The sequence below is a fragment of the Cornus florida genome, unplaced genomic scaffold (genome assembly GCF_030987335.1).
Source record: "Cornus florida cultivar Cherokee Brave unplaced genomic scaffold, ASM3098733v1 CherokeeBrave_3.0.0_Hap2_Chr01, whole genome shotgun sequence".
NCBI lineage: Eukaryota > Viridiplantae > Streptophyta > Magnoliopsida > Cornales > Cornaceae > Cornus > Cornus florida.
The window spans coordinates 76,735,357-76,742,750 of record NW_026775571.1 but is presented as its reverse complement, the minus strand read 5'-3'; the positions used below and the strand labels follow the sequence as shown (position 1 = coordinate 76,742,750).

General features: G+C 33.7%; 1 pseudogene; it reads left to right on the top strand.

Moving 5' to 3' along the window:
* The first annotated feature begins 2,078 nt into the window (after positions 1–2,078).
* LOC132301795 (wall-associated receptor kinase-like 10) lies at positions 2,079–6,250 on the top strand (annotated as a pseudogene).
* The last annotated feature ends 1,144 nt before the right edge of the window (positions 6,251–7,394 follow it).

Genomic DNA, 7,394 nt, shown 5'->3' with positions numbered 1-7,394 from the left:
TGTTAAAGTTGTCTTCTTTGCTTTTGGAAAATGTACATTAATAACGATTTTTTGCTTTAGGCTTTGAAACTTTTTTTTTTGTGTCCTGTACATTAAAGTTGTTTTTTTTTTTTTTTTTTTTTTTTTTTTTTTTTTTTTTTTTTTTTTGGTTTTTGTCCTATACAAAACTTTCCTACCGACACTTTTTTTTTTGGGTTCTATACAAACTTTTTCAGCTCTATATAAAATAAGTTGCAACCATGGGATGAAGTCATTGGTTAAATAAAAGTTGCTATCGTACTTCAGAGTCCTAACTCAGGTTCATGGGTTAAGTAAAGTTTATTACAAATTACTAATAATTATAGCAACAATGAGCTTGTGGTCCAGTGGGTTACATTGATGGCTTGTGACATTGGTAGGTCTTAGGTTTGAGTCAAATTAGTTTCATTTTCCTTTTCATTAAATAAAATCTCACCGTTAAATTGGTGTTTAACTCAAATTTGCTGCGAACAGAATAGTTGGACGAATCATGCTATACACATCTTTTTACAGTATAATTCGATAGGTTTTTAAAGATTTTATTAAAATTTTTAAGGATTATATAAGGCAAATCATGACCCATTACTAATTTTTAAGTGTACTAGCTGAGTTCAGTTTTCGGCCATTTGATAACTTAGTTAGAGCTTGAGTTTCATGAAAGAAATTTTGTTCATTGAATCATACATTAATTACCCCTTTTTTTTTTAAACACATTAATCATTCATTAATTACACCAATTTGATTAGGTATTAGTATTATTTTTAGTGATTGAGACGGACATTTCATTCCACTCTATTTCTGCACACCAAATATAGTTTTAAGAGAATAATGAAATACAGTTATCTAAAAATAGACCTTTTTATAACTGAATTTTCAGAAAACTGAACCAAGCATAATTTTTTATACACTTTTCTAAAAACATAAAATTATTCTCAGAGTTACAAACCAAGTAGACACTTAGATTCTACAAAAAGTACTTTTATTTTAGTATGAATAGAGTATAATTTATTGGTTGCTAAAAACAAAATCTTTAAAATTTAAGTATCAACAAGAATAGAGGTAGGTATTCAACGTTTCAAACCATCTACAATGATTGATTTAAATTTTAAACATTGGCTTGAGCTCAAGGGAGATTCAGGAATTGTCAATGGAATACTAGTATTACTTCTTCGTTTTTTGGAGTTGGGCTAAAAAATTGTCGTACAATTTTTTATTTATTTTTTGTGTGGACTCAATCCCACCAGAGTCCACCCACCCGTAAATCTGCCCTTGTTTGAGCTCATCTAAAGCCAAATATAGTTTATACTTTGCCTCAGAGCTAATCTAAAGAAAATTAATACTTTGGAAAAAAAAAAAAAAAAACAAAGAAAATTAATATTTATACTTTACCACATATTAAGTATAAATATTAATACTGAGATCAATCTGCACCCGAAGACCCAGACTGGGGAGGACCCGACGCATGAGCAAGGGGACAAGGATCCAACATATTGGGTCCGACTGCTTTAGTAAAAGTACCTCTAATACTTTTGTGGCTTTTATAAAGCTACTTTACCTTATGAAAACTTTGGATGTTAGGTCACAATAGAGGGGCATCTGGGAGAAATTTTTAAACAGATGTTTGGGCCTAATAATTTCTCAAACTTCTGCAATGAATACTGTTTTTTATTATTATTATTTTTAAAAAATGATTCCTGCACAGATTTGTTATAGTGAATTGTTAGACCTAATTTTTTAATTGGTCCATCTACGAAACAAATAAAAAAAAAAATTCCTTTACTTACTTATATTGTACATAAATAACCAATAAAAAATATTAGTAATTTGTTAAACTACTCGTACACACATTCACACACATTCCACATATTGCTTCTCACCTCTCTTCTTTAACGAAGAGGCTATAGCATTCGACTAATGAATGGTTGTTATACTTCAACGTCTTTTGTGCAGTGTCTTTTGCCTTTCAACTAATGAATACCACGAATTATTTGCACATCTTTAAATCCATTTTGGATGTGTCATGTGTCGAAGAAACAACCCCACACAATTGTTGTTAAAGATGTGCAAAAGTCACCAATTCAAAATAATGGTAGGCTCCAACTTTGGAATAATGGTTTAATGACTCCACCATCGACTAATATTGAGTCAATGACTAATAGATGGTAGTCTTCGTCTTCTTCCTTTTTCATTCTTCCAAAAGCACACCCACAGAGAACAATTATTTAATCGGTGATTGCCTCAATGATCAATCCAGCCTACTTAAATGACTAATAGATAGTAGTCTTCTTCTTTCTTTCCCTCCAATCTTCCAAAAACAGAGAGAGAATGGTTATTCAATTGGTGCTGCAAATCGCACTATTGTTGTGGCTAACACTAACACAAGCATCATCAGCATTAGCAGCATCACTAGCAAAGCCTGGTTGTCCAGACAAATGCGGAAATATTACCATTCCTTACCCATTTGGTATTGGACCCAATTGTTTTGCTATTGAGTCGAGTTACTCGTTTGAGATAATCTGCAACAAATCTGTCACCCCACCCAAACCATTCGTCACTAGCATGAACCTTGAGGTGCTTGAAATCTCATTAACAGAAGGCACTGTTCGTGTCTACAACCCGGTAATCACTTCTAATTGTGATAACAGGGTTAATCATCAAGTTGTGAACTTGAACCCAACTCCTTTTTTCTTCTCAGACACCTACTCCCGATTCACGGCCATGGGTTGTGACAACCTCGCCTTAATCGACTATCGAGGATTGGCCATAGGCTGCCTGTCCAATTGCAATGTTACTTCAAGAGATAAAGTTTGCTATGGCATCAACTGCTGCCAAACCACAATCCCTCCATTCTTCGACTTTTTCAATGCATCTTTCAGAAGCATAGTTTCAAACAATGATAATAAAGGGTGCAAATATGCCTTTATGGTGGACCAAGAATGGTTCACTAAACTGACAGACCCTAATGCCGTGAAGGGAATGGAGAAGGTCCCTGTTGTGCTGAGGTGGGGTACATCTGACATGTGCCGTGCATACATTGGCTTCAATCCTAAAACTTCATTATGCGGCACTAATGCTTCCTGTTTCAATCAAAGCTCAACTTACAATACTACCCTATGCCAATGTGACCACGGCTATGAAGGAAACCCGTATTTGCCTCATGGATGCCAAGGTAAAGTTCTGCAATTAATAAATTTTCAGTTTAGTTATGCAATAGTTGAGTAACAATGATTTGATTCTAAGATTTGTTTAATCCAATTGACCTCTCCAACTACTATAAATTCTAGGATAAATTACACTGACCTCTTTTGAAGTTTGAGAGAACCAACAGGCAATTCAGATGCAGCAGTCATGAGCAGATACTCTGACTCTTCACGAGATGGTGCTGGTGATCATGAAGGTGGAAGTGGAAATTATGTTGCTGATGATTCTGATGAATGTAGGGATTGTGATGATGAATGATGTTAGAGAGAGAAAGAAGTGGATGAGAGGAGATTTTAGAGAGGTAAAAATAGGTAAAGGAGAAGTTAGATTTTAGGATTTAGGAAAGGAAGAGGAAGTCGACGGCAGTGTTGGCAAAGGAGTGGGTGGGGAAAATAGAACAAGTTGAAGGGAGAAATAGATTAACATTAATTTATTTAAATATAATAAATTTGTATGTCTATTTTATTTATTTTTATATATATATATATTTTTAATTAATTCAATTTAATTAGCAAAAAAAACTATAATTTTTTTGGGTAAGGTCCATACAATTACTCCAGTATATGAGTTTGTGTATATATATATATATATATATATATGCATTAATGTAGATTACATAGAATTGTAATTTAATTAATGTCTTCTTGCATAATATAAGGATAGTTTAGGTACTATATAAATATTTTTAACTATTCTAACAGTCAGTTGATGGGAGGGGGTGGTTGAGTGCACACACCAAACCTCAAAGTAATAAACTTCAGATGTTCTATTAGCGCGTAATTTGACAAATTAAACCAAAGAAGTGTAATTTATCCCAATTTTAACAATATGTACACAAGTTATAATCTGTTGTCACTCTTCTGTGTATGCCTCAAGTACTCTTTATGTAGTCCTGTGCGAGTGTGTAGCCCTGTGCAGGTGTGTAGACAAACATGTTAATAACTTATTTTGTTTGATTTTGCATGTCAGATATCGATGAATGTGAGAGAAATGATACCCATACCTGTGAGATAATCTGTGAGAATACGCCAGGGAGTTACAAGTGTCATTGTCCACCTGGATACTCACCTTTTGGACCCCATGGAAGGTATTGCTATAAACTGAAGGAAGGCAACAGAAATGTGATCATTATCGCAGGTACAAACAACTCCCCAAGCCCGGCGATTCGGTTTGCGTCCATATAAAAAAGAACTAAATTTTGAGCCAAAATGAAGAAGAAAAAGAATAACAGACGAACACACTAGATTTTTAAATCTGTCAACATGATTTTTTAAGGTCTACAACTACTACAGATAGGAACAGGCTACACAGTAAACAAGTGTAGGGAAGCTATAAAAATTTCCATTTACACTATAGGTATATGAAAATTTCAAAGTTCAATATACAAAAATGTATTTACACTATAGTTCTTTAGGATGTGTATTAAAAGTGGTACACTTACGTATTCAAAGTAGTCCTTTTATTTACTGGAAGTAGCGTGCATTAGTATTAAATATGTGAGATGGTGAACAATGATTTTATATGACTATAAATGCTTTAAAAAACTTGTCATTTATACACATTGAACTTTGAGTTTTTATATAACTGTAATTAAACATCATAATTGAATATTTGGACTATTAGCTATACAAATATTTTTCACTCAAAGCATAATTTTTTTAGGTTGAAAAGGTAATTCTTACCAATTGAGTTCTGCAGGTACTGGAACATGTTTCGGAATACTATTTCTACTTGGTACATGGTGGATGATTAAACTAGTGAGAAAAAGAAGGAAAATTAAGCTCCATGAAAAATTCTTTAAACGAAATGGGGGTTTGTTACTACAACAACAATTGTCCTCAGGTGAAGGTAATGTTGAGAAAACCAAACTCTTCTCTTCAAAGGAGTTGGAAATAGCCACTGACCACTTTAATGAGAATCGAATACTAGGGCAAGGAGGGCAAGGTACTGTTTACAAAGGCATGTTAGTAGATGGTAAGATTGTAGCGGTTAAGAAGTCCAAAATAGTGGATGAAAGCCAACTTGAACAATTTATTAATGAGGTGGTCATTTTATCACAAATTATCCATCGAAATATTGTCAAGCTACATGGATGTTGTTTGGAGACTGAAGTACCCTTGCTTGTTTATGAATTCATCCCCAATGGAACACCTTTTCCAATATATCCATGACCAAAATGAAGACTTCCCTCTTTCCTGGGACATTCGTGTCCGGATTGCTATAGAAGTTGCAGGAGCTCTTTCCTATCTACACTCGGCAACTTCCATACCCATTTATCATCGAGACATCAAGTCCACAAATATATTGTTGGATGATAAATACAGAGCAAAAGTGTCTGACTTTGGGACTTCAAGATCAATTACAGGTGATCAAACTCACTTGACCACAAAAGTACAAGGGACCCTTGGATACTTGGATCCTGAGTACTTCCAATCAAGCCAATTTACAGAGAAAAGTGATGTTTATAGCTTTGGAGTAGTTCTTGTTGAGCTCTTAACAGGACAAAAGGCAATCTCATCAGCCAAATCTGAAGAATGGCGAAGTTTAGCAGCATATTTCATATTGACGATGAAGGAGAATCGTCTGTTTGATATTCTTGATGCTCGAGTTGTGAAAGAAGGTGGGAAAGAAGAGATCATGCGAGTCGCTAATCTTGCAAAACGATGCTTGAACTTGAATGGGAGAAAAAGGCCTACAATGAAAGAAGTTGCAATAGAGTTGGAAGGCATTAGAATGCCACACGGAGCATCCACTATTCAACAAAACTATGAAGAGGTTGAATTTGCGGTAGCTAACCTCACTGGGCCTTGGGATGCTGCTTCAACTTCGACAAGTTTTTATCAAGATAGTAGTGTATCATCATCGTCAGATGTCCAATATCTATTATCAAAGTAAATATTATGGTTGAGGTTTTGTTTTTTTCTTTATATTACATGTCCTTGTTTAAATAATAGTGTATAAGCACTGAAAGATGTTCCTACTTCTGGTATTTAAGAAATCATGATCAGCAAGAAAATTTTACTATCCTCTATATTATTTTCCATCTTGTGTATGTTAATCATGATGAGAAATATGCTTAGCATATGTTTCTTTGAAGTATTTATGGATATCATTTTGTATCGAAACTAAAATTCTATATGATGCCTTTTTTATTGGTTGAATATGATACATCTCTTCTTTGAGAACTGTCCATTCTCAATAAGAACTGATGCATTCTCTTATTCGAGATCCCTATATAGACCAATACAGTCGACACAATACAGATGCACCAAATTCTACTAGTTCAGTATCAACCACCCAAAGAAGATGGTCCAAAGATATGCTCTATTTGGCTATATCTAAGAAAAATATATATATAATGATTATTAAGAAATCAGACAAACAAAGAAGGGAATCCCTTTGAGTTCTTCAGCTTTCATTTATCAATGTTTATTTTCCTATCAAATGATTATCAAGCTACTCCCTAGGCCCTTATATATCAGCATGAGATTGATGATACAAAAGAAATCAACATTTATTCCAAGACAAACTCTCTTCCACGAGACTTTAGCCATAATGATCCTTTGTCAACTCAATTTACAAAGTAATGGAGAATTTAAAAAGTTAACATCCTAAAAACTGAATCTTAAATTCCTATTGTTTGGGTCTCGCTTATAGATTAAAATCTTAGGGCAGTTGAAAAATACATGCAGATTCAGTTACAATTGGGATCTATACATGCATATTAATATATAGACATAAATTTCTTCAAAAAGCACAATTTTTTATCTAAAGAGATCGAATTATATACCGAAAAATAGTTATAAACATACAATTAATGGTTCCAAAGAGAAATTGATAAATAAGCTGCTAATTTCTTACTGACCTTAAATTCAGAAGAGTGATAAAGTAGAGTTGTATTCACTGGAACAGAACTCAACAGTTAGAGGTAAAACTGAATGCAAAAGGGAGATGAGAGAACAGAGATAATTTACACCAAAAAAAAATTTAGACTTGTCATCCTTTGAGAAATATTTTTTTTGTGCCTTATTACATTGACATTGGATGCATCCAACCATTCATTACCATGCCTCTAATATACGAACACTCCAAATGCTCCCATTACAAGGCGAGCAAGTAAAATTTTATTACTATTTGTTAAGAGAGAGAGAGAGAGGCTATTTGGTGTACAGATG